The sequence below is a fragment of the Vulpes lagopus genome, chromosome 14, assembly GCF_018345385.1.
Source record: "Vulpes lagopus strain Blue_001 chromosome 14, ASM1834538v1, whole genome shotgun sequence".
In the NCBI taxonomy this organism is placed as follows: Eukaryota; Metazoa; Chordata; class Mammalia; order Carnivora; family Canidae; genus Vulpes; species Vulpes lagopus.
This window is the reverse complement of record NC_054837.1, coordinates 11,584,070-11,602,650: the sequence shown is the minus strand read 5'-3', so window position 1 is coordinate 11,602,650 and position 18,581 is coordinate 11,584,070. Positions and strand designations below refer to the sequence as shown.

The 18,581-nt window shown below is 39.8% G+C and overlaps 1 gene segment (V, D, J or C); it reads left to right on the top strand.

Annotated features, from left to right (window-relative positions):
• LOC121475477 overlaps nt 1-18,581 on the top strand; it is a 399,528-nt gene that overhangs the window by 97,790 nt on the left and 283,157 nt on the right.

Sequence of the window (18,581 nt, the reverse complement as noted above, 5' to 3'; positions counted from 1 at the left end):
CCCAGGCCTCCTCTTTGGATTTAAGCTACCAGCTCGGCCTAGGACCCAGAATCAAATGCCATTGTGGGCTTATATTTGCATAATGCACCACCACCAAACACACCAGTTTACTCCAGGAGCTCAGGAGGAGATAAAAGACACATGCCAGAGACCAGCACCAGCTGTAAGGCCAGGGGATCTTTGGAAAGTCCACACCATGACCTGGACTCCTCTCCTCCTCCTCCCTCTCCTTACCTTCTGCCCAGGTTCGTAGAGATTTGAGAGGCAGCCTTTGGAGGGATCCCTCTGCCTTTATTCTTCATTCCTAACATGGGTCTATTTTCATTTCACGGACCAGTTCTCAGGCTGTGGTGACTCAGGAACCCTCACTGACCGTGTCCCTGGGAGGGACAGTCAGTCTCACCTGTGCCTCCAGCACTGGCGAGGTCACCAATGGACACTATCCATACTGGTTCCAGTAGAAGCCTGACCAAGTCCCCAGGACATTGATTTATAATACACACATAATACTCCTGGACCCCTGCCCGGTTCTCAGGCTGCCTCTTTGGGGGCAAAGCTGCCTTGACCATCACAGGGGCCCAGCCCGAGGATGAGGCTGAGGACTACTGCTGGCTAGTATATATGGTAATAGGCACAGTGGCAGATTCAGATGAGAAACCAGGGCAAAAAGAGATCACATGGGGGATCCCTGGGTGGCTCAGTGGTTTAGCGTCGCCTTCAGCCCAGGGCATGATCCTGGAGACCCGGAATCGAGTCCCCCATCGGGCTCCCTGCATGGAGCCTGCTTCTCCCTCTGCCTGTGTCTGTCTGTCTGTCTGTCTGTCTGTGTGTGTGTGTGTCTCATGAGTAAATAAATAAAATCTTTAAAAAAAAGAGATCACATGATCAGACACCAAATCTCAAGCAGCCTAAATGTGGACCATATGTTGAAAGGGTCTGAATCAACTCCTCTAACTACCTGAGCCCTAAAGTGGAAGAAATTCATGAATGATTTGGAAGGAATTGATTCTGGAAAAGCAAAATCCAATTACTTCATAACTCAGAAGGAATAGTAACAATTAGATCAGAGCTAAGGCTGAGATCAAACACATTTCCTCCTGAAAGGAACATCCTCCATGATGTTCTTTGCTGGCCAAGTGCAAAGAGAAGAAACCCTCTGTATATACTAACACTGATTTAATTGGCTTGCACTAAACAGCACATGCGTGTATTGCATAAAATCAAAAGTATTTTAAAATACTAAGCTTTCCAGAAAAGGTCCTTTATCCCAAAACTTTAGTAATATCAATATAACTGTAATCAATCAATATCAACTATAATTCTGAATCTGAATGCATTCTTTAATTTTTGTTCTCAATATTTCCACAATTGTCATCAGACCTTGCACTCATATTTCTGCATTTTATATATAGCTCCTGCCATATAAGATTAATGTAGTAACTCCCCATTTATTAAAAAAATATATACAAGCGGCACCTGGGTGGCTCAGTCAGTCGGTTGAGCATCTGACTCTTGATTTCGGCTAGGGTTGTGATCTCAGGGTCCTGAGAGGGAGCCCTGTGTTGGGCTCCTTGCTCAGCAGGGAGTCCTCTGGAGATTCTCCCTCTCTCTCCTTCTCCCTCCATCCCTCCCCATCCCACATACTCTCTCTCAATCTCTCTCTCTAAAATAAATAAATCTTTAATATATATGTGTGTGTGTATTTGAAAGACTGCTTAATATTATTTTGAATTGAGTACTGTTGTAACATTATAGCATTTAGGTAATTCCAAATGTTTACTAGCCAAATAAAGGAGTGATGTTATATAATTAATCTTATTATTAGTAAAATACTCTTGGTCATTTCTGTGGATTTTGTGAGAGTGATTGCCATCGTCAATGGGAAGCCTCAAGTCATTACTCCCGTCTATACAATGCACCAAATAGGAAAACAGGAAGTTCGTTGCTACACCTTTGTGGAAAGCAGAATAGACTGAGACACATGAGAGAATGTGTAGCCAAACCCATGCCATTGTCTTTGAGCCTGCATTAGACCAGTGTCTCTCAAACTTCAGTGTGTATGCAAGTTACCCGAGGATCTTGTAAAATGTGCATTCTGGTTTAGTGGGCCCAAGGGCAGAGATTCCACATTTCTAAAAGCTTCCTGCCCCACGAATCCACACATATGTTTTAATAATAGGAAATCTGTATAAATAGTAGAAATAAGGAGGATCACTGGCAGGCAAGAACCTAAGAGAAATCTCTGACATGAAGAACTAATGAGTTTTCATTATAGAAGCACTGTCCCACCCCTACCCTGGCCTGCCATGCATGGAGCCTGCCCAGAGAACAGAGGCTCCTCTTTCTTGAAGAACAACAACAACAACAACAAAGCAAATAAACAAACAAACGTGAATTCCTTGAAGCTCCTGCCCAATCTCCCTATTGGCAGCTCCTCTAGTCACATTTTGAAGTACAGACGCTTCCCTATCTCCAATTCAGACTTCTCTTCTGAGTTCAGGGCTCTCTCCCCCTTTCCTGCCACCTCTTCTCACCTTTACCTCTGCAGTTAATCACCAAGGCCATTGTCGTTTGCCCAGGTCTTTACTTGGAAGTAGACACTTAGATTCCTTCATCCTTCTTGAACGTCTCTATTCCCTTAGTTCTGAAGACCCCCTAAGTCTGCTTATTCTCTTTTCTTCATCTCAGTCAATACCTTCTCCTTCCACTTCCCCAGGGTCATTTCCCAGTGAATGCAGTGAACCACACACACGCTAATTTATCCTCCCAAATACACACCACTCTGCCCTAGGTGCTGATTTATGAGGAATCAAGTAGGAAGAAAAACTGAGATTATAAGCAGCCTGGGAAGAGGATCTGATGATTGAACTCTCAGCTGGGAAACCAAATACCTATGGCCCTGCCTCTGTTTTATGCTTAGGGGCCCAGCAGCTGGGTCCTCCCAGAGTCACTAGGCAGTCATTGACCGTGTCTTCCCCACCTCCAACCAGCTCTACCTCAAGATGTATGGCTGAGCTCCATGCCCTATGTGAGGAGGACAGCCAGAGAGGTAGCAGAATATGTTTGCAGAGGTTGGGAGGAAATAAGAGAGACTGGGAGCTGTTTGCTCTGCTGTGTGGCTTGAGAAGCAGAGTTCTGGGGCATCTCTACTGTGGTTTGGACTCTTTTTCTCCTCACCTTACTCACTGGCCCAGTGGGTGAAGACTGGGCATCAGGAGCTGGCACTGGGAGGGCCCAGGGCTCCGCCTTACTCTCCTGGTCCTCTGACATGCCTCATTCACCTTCTATCACTCTTCCATCTATCCTTAACATTTACTGAGCACTTACTATATGCCAGGCTCAGGTCTATATGGCTCAGGATACAGCATTGACAAGATAGAGTCCTCCATCCTCATGGGACTGACACTTTCCTTGCACAGCTGAGAAAGAGACTGATGACTTTCCTTCACTCCTATTCACTGAGATTTAGAAAAGTCACTTGAAGGGCACCTGGGTGGCTTAATCAGTTAAGTGTCTGCCTTCGGCTCAGGTCATGATCCTGGAGACCTGGAATCAAGCCCCACATCTGGCTCTCTGCCTAGCAGGGAGTCTGCTTCGCTTTTTCCTAAAAGCTGCTCCCCCTGCTTTTGCTCTCTCTCTCTCTCTCTTTCTCTTTTTTTTTTTCTCTTTCTGTCAGATAAATAAATAAAATCTTTTTTAAAAAAAAGTCATTTCCATATGGTGAGAAAGAGCTGGTTATTTGGCACTGAGCGAAAGCTTTGAGAGGGTCCCAGACAGAGTATTGTATAGAGTACACAGGATGCCTTTTGGATGCACTTAAACACTCAAGAGGCTATTTGTAGGAAGAGCTCAGGAATACCTTCTTTGTCACACAGAACTGTGGCTGCATGTCTCAGTCCCCCTAGCTCTTAGTGGACATGTGACAAAGTCCTAGCAAATGAAGAACAATCTAACTGGTCTATAGGACTTTTCAAAGTCTTCTTTGAAAAGACAGATAAGGGGTGCCTGGGTGGCTCAGTGGTTGAGTGTCTGTCTTTGGCACAGGTTGTGATCCTGGGGTCCTGGGATGAGTCCCATATCAGGCTCCTTGCAGGAAGCCTCTGCCTATGTCTCTGCCTCTCTCTGTGTGTCTCTAATAAATAAATTTAAAAAAAATTTAAAACAAGAAGAAGACAGATGAGCTCTGCTTTTGATATGTCTGTATAAGCTCCTATTGGATAGAACCTTATGCAGTTTTCAACTATGCCTTCTGGGAAAAAATGTTAAAAAGCAACTATCTTGGGAGCACCTGGGTGGCTCAGTCAGTTAAGCGCCCAACTCTCGGTTTCAGTTCAGGTCATCATCTCGGCATCATGAGATCAACGCCAGCATCAGGCTCTGCGCTCCTTGCACAGTCTGCTTGAGATCCCTCCTCCTCTGCCACTCCCCCTCCTCTCTCAAATAAATAAATAAAATAAAGCAACTATCTGAACACTTGACAGTAAAAAGAATGCAGGAAGGTCTTGGATGGAAGCTTATATTTTTTTAATGGGTATGATAAAACAGAGTTCCCAATTTTTATGGCTTTTAGACTAGAGTTGGCATGGATTGGCATGGCTAAAACTTGTAAAGTCTATCTGTCTTGAAGAAGTACTCAATCAACAGACTTCAGGGAAACCACAGCCACTAGAAAGGAAGGGGGAAGTTCTATAAAGAAGAGAGCCAAGAGGGGGAAACTGACATTTGTGTATAATTTCTGCCTAAATCTCTAGCTCATCTTTGAACCAAGCATGTGGTAGGCAGTTCCCAAGAAGCTGGGCTACCTACCATCCAAAAGGCAGGGTCTCCACTGTGAGCGCATCAAACTGTTGCCTGTTTTTAAAAATCAAAATTACTGAAACGCCTGGGTGTCTCAGTGGTTGAGTGTCTGTCTTCAGCTCAGGGTGTGATCCCAGGGTCCTGGGATCGAGTTCCACATTGGTGGGTTCCCTGGGGGAGCCTGCTTCTCCCTCTGCCTATGTCTTGCCTCTCTCTGTGTGTCTCTAATGAATAAATAAATAAAATCTTTACTAAATAAATAAATATTACTTAGAAGACTATAGTGGATCCGACATCAATGCAATGCAATGTTCACAATGTTCCAAAGACAACCTCAAATTATTCAGCATCAGAAATATGGCTAGTAAAAAAAAAAAGAAAAAGAGAAAGAAAAGAAATATGGTTACTGAGTCTGAGGAGCTCAGCCTGATGGAGCAAAAGGGCAAAAAGTGCTGTGACAAGAGGACAATAACACACAGACAGCTTTGTTTGGTTGGCACTTAGAAATGTCAGGTGAGCATGACTAATAAACCTTCCAGAAAGAGTGGCACAGAGCCACTACCCAGAAAAAGAAGGCAAAAATCCCCAGGTAGGAAGCAAATCAGAAAAGGGATTATGTGTCTAGGAGAGGCCATTCAGCAGCACAGCCAAGAGTCTCTGGATTACACAGCTATAATTCAGTTTGACGTCCTTTATAGGGCAAAGACTTTTCTCATCTATGGCTAGCAGATGTCGAGTGTAGTTTCATGAGGCATGCAAAGCAGGCAGGCTCTAAATGGTGAGATACACACTCATTTGGTCTATATTTAAAGCAATTGGATGTGTAAAAAATTGATTTGGGTGCAGGCAGCGTATGGCCATAATATGCCTTGAAGAAGAAAAAAACATAGGGGCCAATACACTGAGCCCATCTTTAACCTATTTATATAAAACTGGATTCTCACAAGTAGAATACAGAAGTGATGAGATGTGACCACTGATACTAGGTTATAAAGAGCTAGCGGCCTGTCTTAGTTGCTCTCTCTTGCTTTCTCTTGGATCATTTGTCCTGTGGGAAGCAAAATACCCTACTCAACACAACCCTATGGAGAAGACTGCATGGGAAGGAACCAAGGCCTGCCAACAGCCACAGGAGAAAGCAGATACTAGTGCTCCAGCCAAGCCTTCAGCTGTCCTCAGCCCCTACTGACAGCTCACCTACAACAAAACGCTAAGCGCTTTAGCAAACTCTTAATTTTGTTTGGATCCACTTCCAGGGTCCAACTCACAGCATCCTCACATCACAGGTATCATTTTTTATTTTAGGTCCAGTTTGATATGAATATGTTCTTTTATTCTTCCTCTCTCTCTCTCTCTCTCTCTCCCGGTATCATCCTTCTTTTTCACCTTTTGTCCTTGCTTTATTAGATAATAAATCCATAAGTTAATTCCTTATGCTTAATTCCTATATCTCTTGCACTTCTTCACTTATTGATACAGTTCAATAAGTATTTATGAATACCTACTATGAGTTAGGCCACGTTCTAGGCGCTGAAGATACAGATCAATGACCTCATGGAGAAAATGTTTTCAGAGAGAGCAGAAAGATAAATTGTGTAGTATGTAAGAAGGTGGTAAGTGCTGTGGCTAAAAATAAAGCAGAGAGTGGGAATAAAGAATGACCTGGGGATATAATTTTAAAGAATCTGATCAATAGGCCATGCTAAGATGATATTTGTGCAAAAATTTGAGGAGGTGGGGAGCAAGCTATACAATGCACGGAGGACCATTGGAAGTCTTTTGGTGTAACAAATCTTCTTTACCCTTTGTTTCCACTATTTTTCCTTATCATATCTTAAAGAACATTTTTTTAAAGATCTTATTTATTTATTCATGAGAGGCACAGAGAGAGAGGCAGAGACAGAACCAGGGTCCCTGTGGGGAACCCTATGTGGGACTTGATCCTAGGACCCTGGGATCCCTGGGATCATGCCCTGAGCCCAAGGCCGACTCTCAACCACTGAGCCACCCAGGCGACCCTCTATCTTTAAGAACATTATACTTACTTTAAATCTTGATGTTCTAGGGGTACTTGGCTGGCTCAGCCCATAGAGCATGCAACTCTTGACCTTGAGGTCAAGCCCCATGTTGGGCATGGAACCTACTTAAAACTTAAAAAAAATATTTTTTTTGAAAAAAAATATTTTTGTTCTAATTCACTAATTCTAACCCATGTTGTTAAAATGTTGAGTTGATGCCTCTTTCTATGTAGTATATACATTTCTACAGGGGCCTTTTTATTTTTGTGACTATTTTACAGGGATATCAGCTATTCAGATTAGAGGGCTATAATGAGAAGGGGTATAATGACAGAAGTAATACTGTCAACTTAAGGTGTGATGTGCTCAGGAATAGAGCCCAGGGCTTATTGTGCAGTAAAGTGCACCTTCTTATGTAGGTTTTGCCCCATCTAGGTGACTGTACATCCAAACCCTATATCCCTTTCTCTCCCCCTGAGATTGATTTTTACAACCTGCTTATCTTTTTTTTTTTTTCCTTATAAATTGAGGGCCTAGAGGAGGATGAATGAAGGAAGAAATACTTAAACACTGCCTGCTGTGCTGTTGATCCCTGCTGCGCCATTGTTAGGCTGCAAATCCAGTTTGGCCTGAGCTGGGTTTTTTGTTTTCTTTCTTATCTGTCACTGCTGAAGTACAAACAGCAATCCAGCCAGGACAGCAAGGCGGGAAAGAAAAAAGCCTAACCCAAAACCTATTTTGCCAACTCCTGCTCTTACAAAGAAGCCTAGTCCTCTAAGTCCTATGCCCCAAGATGCTGCTTTCTAGATGTAAAAACCCTGATTCTTTCTTGTCCCTAATCTTTTATATAGGATGATCTCTTATTCAGAATGTACCATCTAACCAAGCCCTCCTCTGCCCAGAACCCCCTATTATGTCAGTCTCCACGCTCGTCTTTCTCAAAGGTTGAACTTCATTCGGACTTTTCCCTCTTCTGGGTAGTGTTCCTTGACTTCTCCAGACAGACTTACCTCACTTACTCATGTGTTATGATAACATATTTTCTGAATTATATATTTTTCCCAGTCCCTTCTCAAATAGACTCTAAATCAGAAAAGGTACAGTTTGTTTTTGATTCTTCTGTTTGTAATAAAAATTTTATGAAGTTGAATGAATGGATGAATGAATATTTAAGTCCTTTAGTTTCCAAAGGCTCTATCACATCAGCATGTCCATGACTGGAATCATCCTGATGTATCCCAGGAAAATCCAAATAATCATAATCTCTAATTTCAGAGACAGTCCAGAGGTGGCTGTGCTCCTAGACTGTAAACCCCTTCATGACAGGATCTGTTAGCATGCTGCTCTCCAATTTATTCTTCTTAGTACCTGAAAGGATATCTCCAGCATAGGAGCTGATGAGTTTTCATCCAATGAGTGAATTTAGGTATGAATGTATTCTTGAATGGAAGGCCACCCTCAGGATATACCCATCAATTGTTTTAGCAGGAAACTCTGCCTACAAGGGTGAAGAAAGAGTCCAGGACAGGGGTGTGAATCCTGGACCTAGGAGAAAAACATTTATTTTGGGCCATCCTCAAAATAATTTAACACTGAAGTCTTTAAAAGGCCTCATCAAAAGTGACAGAGTGGTCGGAGCCTCTGACCAAGTGTTTATTTCATTCCTTTAATCTTTATGTATTCCCATCACTGTCAGCAATTAACATGTATTCCTTCCATGCTAAAAAATTTTTGACAAAACGGTAGAGATGAAGACCACATTAGGGTTGCCATGGAACAAAGTCAGGAGAGATGTGCAAATATAAAGGGGTAGCATGAGGTGATTCCTTTGTCATGCTGGAACAAGTCTATATATTGACTGTGTGGTGATTACACAAATGTAAACTTAAGATAAAATTGTGTAGAACTACACATACACATACCACACACACAAAAATGAATGCATGTAAAATATGGTGAAAAGCAGACAAGGTCTGTAGTCTAGTTAACAGTAAATACTATACCAATATCAAGTTCCTGATTTTGATGTTTCATGTATATCAAATGTCACCAGTGTGGGAAGCTGAATAAAAGGTACTTGGACTCCATGCACTGCTTTTGAAACTTCCTACGATTATATGATTATTTTTAAATAATTTTTTAAATTAGTTTTTCAAGAAAATATAATCCAAAATTTGAAATACAACCAAAATGTAATTGTATAATCCTAGAATGTCACACTAGAGATTTTTTTTTAAATGGTCTCATCTGACCTTAAAAAAAATGTTTAATTTTATTTGTCTAAGAATTGATTAGGGTCCAGATATTTTATAACTGGTTAAGTTTACATTAGCATATAAAAAACAGATTACAAATAGGAAAGACAATCCCAAGAGTTATAGTCTTAGAATTTTTAACCATCTTTGTATTTAATTTATTTATTTTTTTTTGTATTTAATTTAGAACATTGACTTTAGCTATCTTATTTCAACACTTTCCCCACTGACTATATAAATCCTACTTCTGTATGTCCTAATTGAATCAACTTTGCCATTCTGTTTGCTCCTTCATTAAAGGGATACTTAAATCAGGCATGTGCTCACTGTTTATATGATATGTTTTCAGTAATATGAAAAGTATGCTTTCACAGTACTTGAAGTTACCACTTAAATGTGTTTACCTCATGAAAAATCACTGGGATAGGGCCTATATCAAGAAACAAGACAAGCATGCTTTCAAGATCCTTTGTTTCCCTGAACTTCGCAATTCATGAAGTTTTAAATGATATATAGAAAATAATATGCATTTTCAGAGCTTGTACATGCCAAAGCCTGATGCACTAACAGGTCAGTTGTTCATACAGACATATACACACCCTCTCCCAGAAAGTGGAGCTTCTGCTGTTATATTTAAATGGCTTATTATTACATAAAAAGTAAAATATATGTTACTGGAAACTTCCTTTTTTTTTTTAAGATTTATTTATTTATTCATGAGAAGACACAGAAAGAGAGAGACAGAGACACGGGCAGAGGGAGAAGCAGGCTCCATGCAAGAAGCCCGATGTGAGACTCGATCCCAGGTCTCCAGGATCACACCCTGAGCCAAAGGCAGATGCTCAACCGCTGAGCCACCCAGGCATACCTAGAAACTTCCTTTTTAAAAAGCCATTAAAATGTTACCAATGAAAGTCTGTGAGACATTTTTATGGAAAGGGCCAATTTCTCCTAATGTTCCTCATCGAGGTGAATCTTGAATTAAGTCAGAGATTTAATTTTGTTTCCAAAAAAAAAAAGAAGTGAGGAGGACCTAAAAATTGGAAAGGAAGAAGTAAAAACTGTCTCAATATTTTAAAGATAATAAATATCTCCAAGTTGGAATAGACATTCAAACCAATTCCAAAATTCCAGTGGGTTGGCAGAAATTATTAAATGATTTTAAAGTAACATAGAAATCAAAAGGAACTAGGATAGCCCTAGTAATCTTGAAACTTTCTATAAAGGTATAATAATGAAAACTGTGTGATATGAGTGTTTCAAAAATAAACCAACACTTTATACTGTATTGTATACTTTAAATTTGCTAAGATATATCTTAAGTGTCCTCACCACATACACACAAAAAGATAATTATGTGAGATGATAGATGAATTAATGAACTTAATTGTGGACATCTTTTCACAATGTATACCTATATCAAATCATCATACCATACACCTTAAATATATACAATTTTATTTGTCAGTTATACATTAGTAAAGTTGGAAAAATAAATAAACACACACATTTACAAGTGTTACAAGTGTGGTTACTTGATTTTTCAACAAAGCTACCCAAGAAAATCAAGCAAAAGTGCTTTTAATAAATGATACTAGGGCACCCTGGGTGGCTCTGGTTTAGCGCCTGCCTTCGGCCTGGGGTGTGGTCCTGGAGAATAGGGATTGAATATTGCATCGGGTTCCCAATAAATAAATAAAATTTTTAAATAAATAAATAAATAAATCTAGAACAACTAGATATTTGTATTAGAAAAGGAAAATGGAAAAGAAAAGGAAAAAAGGAACTTTGACTCCCTACCTCACACCACACACAAAATTAACTCAATATGGATCTTTTTAAAAAGATTTTATTTATTTATTAATGAGAGACACAGAAAGAGAGACAGAGACAAAGGCAGAGGGAGAAGCAGGCTCCATGCAGGAAGCCTGATGTGGGATCAATCCTGGAACTCCAGGATCACACCCTGAGCCAAAGGCAGACGCTGAGCCACCCAGGGATCCCAATTCAGTATGGATTATGGACCCAAATGTGAAAACCAAAACAATAAAGACTTTAGAGGAAAAAAGAGAGAATATTTTTATAAGTTTGTCATAGACAAGGCACACAGATACCAAGGATACAAAAAAAGATTATAAAATGATAAATGATAAAAAGCTTGTGGGGCACCTGGCTGGCTTACTCAGTAGAACATGTAACTCTTGATCTCATGGTCATGATTTGAGCCCCACATTGGGCATAAAGCTTACTTAAAAAATATAGTAAAAGCTTCTGCTCCTCCAAAGATACCAGGAAGAAAGTGAACGGCAAGCTACAAGTTTTAAGAAAAAAATAAAGAAATTAAAACAGTATTTGTTAGTTGAATAAATGAACAGATGACCTTTCATTCTCCCTATTTTCCATCACCTCACTGTTCACATTCTCTTGATGAAGCCCTCACATGACACTATATATTCCCTCAGAAGTAAGCACAGTCTGAAATAAACTCAGAGCTCCAAATTGAAAGGGTTCTGGACTCAACGGCCCACATAAAAGGTTGCTTCATTAGGTAAATTTGTCTCTTGGCAAGAGAGCTGCTTTTTAAGCTGAGGACACAGTTGAGGAACTAGTAAAGGAAACAGATTGGCACCATGCACCACACATATCCTTCACCCAGGGCATTCAGGAAGGAATAAAAGACCCAACAGAGAGCTCAGCATCAGCTAAGAAGCCAGCAGATCCTTGGGATGTCTGCACCATGGCCTGGGCCCCTCTCCTTGCCCTCCCTCTACTCATTCACTGTCCAAGTTCATGGTGATTTTAGAGACTGGTCTTTGGAGCCAATCCCTCTGCTCTTGTTCCTCATTCCTATTCCGTGTCTGTTTCCAGTTTGAGAGACTAGTTCTCAGGCTGTGGTGACTCCAGAGCCCTTCTGACCATCCCCAGGAGTGACAGTCACTTTTACCTGTGACTCCAGCACTGGAGAGTCATTAATAGTAACTATCCATGTTAGTTCCAGCAGAAGCCTAGACAAACTCGCACCACACACACAACAAACACTCACGGACTCCCACCCAGTTCTCAGGCTCCCTCCAGGGTCAAAACTGCCCTCACCTTTTTTGGGTCCCAGCCTGAGAAAGAAGGTGAGTACTACCATATGCTGGTCTATTGCTACTTGGAACAATGAAAGACCCAGATGAAGAATGGTGGCATGAACCTGCCACTTGGCTGAGCCTGGATCTACATATTATCAACCTGACTTGACTATCAAATTGATAGACATTTAAGCTCTCCAGGAAACCTAAATGTTGGCCATTTATAGGAGAAAAAAGTCAAGGGAAGGGGGCCAAAATGATTCAATGTTTTGGGACATGGTAGATCTAGGAAAACCAGAGCCCAAATATTTTGTCAACCTATAGGGCACAATAGAAGCTATATTAGTTGAAGAATTTATGATCAAGTCCCACCCCACACACCCTGCCTCCAAAAAAGCATGTAAGATACACTTCCAACAGCTAGTTCCTACTAGCAAAGAAAATAAGTTCCTCGTTTTATATAAGTAAAATTCTCAAAACAATGCAAGTTCACTTCATAAAATCTGGAAATATTAAGGAGTGCTTTTTCCTACCCTGTAAAGACCAAATAGTTCAGAAGATGGATTACTATGAAAGTTACTCTTTTAGTCTTTTTCCCTTCATGTATTTTCTCCATAGTTCAAATCACAATGTATACACAATTTTGTATCTTCTAGTTTTACTTCATACTACTGCAATCTCTTTAATAAATATGTGTATATATGGGTCCCTGGGTGGCTCAGGGCTTTAGCAACTGACTTCGGCCCAGGGTGTGATCCTGGAGACCCGGGATCGTGTCCTCCATCGGGCTCCCTGCATAGAGCCCGCTTCTCCCTCTGCCTGTGTCTCTGCCTCTCTCTCGCTCTGTGTCTCAAAAAGATAAATAAAAACTTTTTTAAAAATATGTGTATATGTGTGTATACACAGCTATAACAGAAATACCAAAGCATCCCATTTTTGAGCAATTATTTCTACTTCCTATAAGTATAAACTAAAATCTTGAAGCCTCTGCTACACTACATTTTTTATATATAAACATTATTCTGTGAATTTTTACTGAATTTGTAAAAGCTATCTATGAAAGAATATGACATTATTGTTTTCTATTCACATTTTAAAATAACTTCCAGAATGGTTTATGCCAATTGACACTCTTTTCATCATATTCTCATTGGCAATAGAAATTATAATTTCTAGAATATTTGTCAATAAGATACCATTGTTTAATTTCCATTTCTTGTTTACTATTGAGTATTTTGCATTTATTTATTAACTAGCTATATTTTTTCTTTGTGAAATAGCCATGTTTTCTTCTTTATAGTAATTTCATATTAGTGCACTAGAGATTTCTCTTAATAATCTTTAGAAACACTTTTTAAAAAGGGGCACGGTGGCTCAGCTGGTTGAGTGCCTGATTCTTGATTTCTGCTCAGGTCATGATGGCAGGGTAATGAGATCAAGCCCCACATGGAGCTCCACATGAAGCCCCACACTGAGCCCTGCTTCAGGCTCTGCCCTCAGTGCAGAGTCTGCTTGTCCCTCTGTCTCTGCTCCACCCCTACTCAGGCTGTCTTTCTAATAAATAAAATCTTTTAAAAAAAGAAATACTTTAGAAAAAAGTTTTTAATTAGTTCTTTCATAATTTTAAGCAATGATTTTGCCAATTTATATGCCATAAGACATTGTAAAAATGTTACATTTTCAAAAACAAAAAAGCAAGGTGAGGAAAACTATACAATATAAATCGCTTATCTTTAAAAAGTAGGAGAAAAATAGGAAATTATCTAGAAGACTAAAAAAGAATCTGAGAAGAATTGTTATACTTTTTGATGTTTGAACAATATGAAAGTATTATATATTCAAAGTTTTTATATTTTTTTATTTATTTTTTTTTATTTATGATAGTCACAGAGAGAGAGAGAGAGGCAGAGACACAGGCGGAGGGAGAAGCAGGCTCCATGCACCGGGAGCCTGATGTGGGATTCGATCCTGGGTCTCCAGGATCGCGCCCTGGGCCAAAGGCAGGCGCCAAACCACTGCGCCACCCAGGGATCCCCTATTCAAAGTTTTTAAACTAATGTACTTACTCCTACAAGAATCTCCTCTCAGGCTGACCAGTGTCAGCCATGACAGCAAACTGGAGAGTGGGAAGGTAACACCAGGGCCATTAACTTGGTTTTATCTACATTCCCTGTGGAATGTCACAAAAAAGTCTAATGTTTCCTTCTCCCTGAGGTAATTCCAAGACTACCCCCAAGGATTCCCTGTGCCCTGGTATTCCTGCCCATATGTGGTCAACTTCCATGTTATATCAAGGTTGGTCTGTGTGATGAATAGTATACAAGACTCCAGCTAGGCTGCAGCTTCTTCCTTGCTTTCTTGGATCACTTCTCCTGCCAGAAGCCAACTGACATGACAGGAGGGGCATGTGACAAGGAACTGAGGCCTCCTGCTAACAGCCATGTAAGGTTTAGAGGTTGACTGTCTTAGTTTACTGAATGAAACAAAATACACAGACTGGGTAGCTTATAAACAAGAGAAATTTGTGAAGGGGGTTGGGGGAATGGGGTAACTGGGTGATGAACATTAATCACTGGGTCAGTGATGAATCACTGACCTCTATCTCTGAAACCAATAATACATTAAATGAATTAATTAATTGAATTTATTCAATTAATTGAATTTAAATAAAAATTAAAAATAAAATAAAATTTATTTTTTTAAAAATTTTATTTATTTATTCATGAGCGACACAGAGAGAGAGGCAAAGACATAGGCAGAGGGAGAAGTGGGCTCCCTGCAGGGAGCCCGATGTGGGACTTGATCCCAGGACTCTGGGATCACGCCCTGAGCCAAAGGCAGATGCTCAACCACTGAGCCACTCAGGCGTCCCAGATGAAATTTTTTTAAAAAGAGAAATTTACTGCTCACAGTTCTGGAGGCTGGAAGTTCAAGAACAGAGTGTCAACACAGAAAGGCGAGGGACCTCTTCCAGGTCACAGATTCTTGTATCTTCACATGGTGGAATGGGCTAGGGAGCTTTGTGGGATCTCTTTTATAAAAACACTAATCTCACTCCAAAAGGCTATACCCTCATGACCTAATTACTTCCCAAAGGCCCCATCTACTAATACCAACACTTTGGGGGCTTAGGATTTCAACATGAATTTGGAGGGACCAAAATATTCAGACCTAGCTCCAGTTAAGCCTTCAGATGCTGGAGCTCCAGCCAACATCTTAACTGCAACGTAAGAAAAGAAGCTAAGCCAGAGGCACTCTGCTAAGCAGATTTCAAATTCTTGACTCTTGAAAAATATTTTAAACTGGTAGTTTGCACTGATATTTTATATAATATAACCATAGATAATTAATAGAGATTTTGGCACCTGGAAGGGGAATGCTGCCATAACAAATATACGAAATATGGCTTTGAAACTGGGCAGTGCGCAGAAGCTGGAAGGACTTTGAGGAGAGTGATTAGTACAAGACTTAGTGTAAAAAAAAAAAACAAAACTGAACCTTGAGAACACTCTAGTATGGTTTAAAAGTGAAGAACATGCTATTAAAAAATTGAGAAAGGGGTTATGTAGTGGCAAAAAGTTGGTAACACCATCACTGTCACTTATATGAAATGTAGAAAATGTACCTAACTGTGTCACCTAGCTAAGGACATTTCCAGCCAGAGAGCTTAATGTACGGCTTGGTGCCTTCTTGTTGCATATAGTACAAAATGAAGGGAAATTAAAAAGTTAAGGGAAGGGCTACTAAAACAGGAGCCAGAATTTGCAGGTTTTGTCAATTTTCAGTCTCTTAGATGGCAAAAGATACTGAAATTAATGGCTACCAAGCAAGTAGCATACCCAGGGCACTGAATAAATGAGGTCTAAAGATGAGAGTATGACTGTAAAATTCTCTAAGGCCCAGAAAGCTAAAAGGTGATGCATCCGGTGAGGCCAAGGGCATCTAAAGATCATGTCAATCACACAATAAGGCTTCTATTAACCTTAGGGTGTTGTCCCTCAGCTATCTCAGCATGAAAGCAAGATGGAGTAGGTCTTATCTTGAACACTGTGTGGTTGTAGCTTCAGAGTGGACTCCTTTGGCTTGAACACCAATAAGATGAACAGGAGACACACAAAGTTTTTAAGAGAATATATTTGAAGAAATGTCTCTAGCTTGCACTGGAAGGGCCAGAGAGTGAAAAATGAAAAGAGAACTTTGGACTTTTACCTGCTATGAGCAGGAAGTGGGCTGAGCAAACGATTCAGTTAAACCAAGTACTGCCTTTCATATAAAGAGAAGTATGTCACTGTGGGGAATCAAGAGTACTGAGATCAAAGCCGAGACCAAGGCCTTGAGTCCTAATCAATGAACTGCCAACATGTACCTAGTGGGATTTCAGAATTGCTACTGACAAGTGATTCCCCTCTCCCCTACCCCATTTTGAACATGGCTGTGTCTATGAAGGTTGTCCTATGCCTGTCCCACCGGTGTTGGGTGGGGATGTAGGTGGGCAGATAACACATCTCTTTTGTTCACAGGTCTTAAGATCCAGAAGAACTATACTTGAGATACTGCACATAAGGAATACCATTCTAGGACCCAATCCACATCTAGACCTGATTTAGATGATGAGATTCAGGAGGTGAATGTATTTTGCATATAGGAGGTATGTAATAAATAATGTGGCCCAAGTATAAAACCTGGTAATTTAAAATTATGCCCATAAATTTTTCCCTTCAAAGGTGGAACCTAATTACCCACCCCTTGGTATTTGGGTTGTAGTTGTGGCTCACTTCTAATGAATAGAATATTGTAGAAAAAAACGAGTAAAGTAAAGCATCTGAGGTTAGGTCATAAAAGACAGTGCAGCCTCCTTGCTCACTCCCTGGAATACTTGTTGCCTAGAAGCCCTCTAGGCATGTCCTGAGAACACTAAGGTAACCAAGTAGAGAAGCTCATACGGAGGAACTGAGGCTTTCTCCCAACAGAGAGCAAGGAACCAGTTTCCTGTCAATAGCCATGTGAGTGAGCCTTCCTGGAAGCAAATCCTCCAGCCTGTCAGGCCTTCAGATGACTGTACCACATGGAACTCAGACACAACAGTGCAACACAACTGGATTCCCAATTCCAGGAGAGAATTATCCCCAGTGGGAGATAATATTTTTTTTAAGCTGTTAAATTTTGCAGTAATTTGTTATACAGCAAAAGATAACATACTCCCACCTTGGGCTCTGCCTATTTAGTACAGTTTTAACAAGAATCCTGCTGGGTCAGTTTAGAGAAAACTCCCCACCCTTGATATCTAACCACCCTTGATATCTGATCAAATTCCTTATTCTCTACCTTTGATGTAATGAATAATTTTTAACATTTTGTTGTTATTAGGAATTTCAAATGAGTATTCTCATACTTTTACCTTTTATACTGTTCCCATGTTGGGGGGACATATTTCTAGAATTAAAAATTTATATTTTTTATCAGAGAATTTTCTAATAACCCATGCAGTAATTTGAAAAGGACGTATGTATATAAAGACACCATTTTGATATACCCACACACAGTGTATACCCTCAAGGCTCCAAGGAAAATTTAATCACAATAAAGTCAGACTAAAACATTCAGCCTGCAAATTTTCCTTCCTTTGGGATTAACTTACCAAAAAAGTATGTAGAATGAAAACTTTAATGAAAATGAAAATATGCATCAAAACATTTTGGATTCAAAGCTGTAAACAAGGGTAGGCGACGTTTAAATCCTTTATCAAGAAAAAAAGTAAAGCCTTTAAAATAAAATAAAAGTAAAGCCTTTAAAATAAAAGGTCTTTATGAAAAAAAAAAAAACAATCCTAAAGAAAGTAGAGGCATAAAATGAATCAAGGCAAAAATAGAGAAAACAAAATTAGTTGGGATAATAAATCAAAGGTTGCTCCCTGAAAAAAGGAAATCAGGAAAATTGATAAACCTGGCAAATCCAATGAAGGGAAAAAGAAATACATTTCAAAATTAGAAATGAGAAAAGGAAAAAAAATAAAATAAATTAAAAAAAAAAAAAAGAAATGAGAAAAGGAATGAGATTCTGAGTAGAGGACAATATTCAACCCCAACTGGAAGTATTATTTCAGGAAAGGAAGGTTTCTAATAGAAAAGTTATGAATCAGGCTGAGCATAACCTTAGAAACCTAAAGAAAATATAAATGATTGTCTCAACAGATGTTGTAAATTATCCAATAAAACTAAGCAATTTTCTTTAAAAATCCTAAAGGCAGAAATTCATTAAGCAATATGAGCATTACCTTTAACGGTAAAGCATTTCCCACTAAAACCAAGAACAGCAAAACTCATTTACATCTCACTGTTTTGAAGTTCTGGCCAATGCAATATGATTAAAAATAAACACAACTGGCAGGAAGGCAAGGAGTCTGCACAGTGGTACCAAATAAAAATTAACTTAAACTT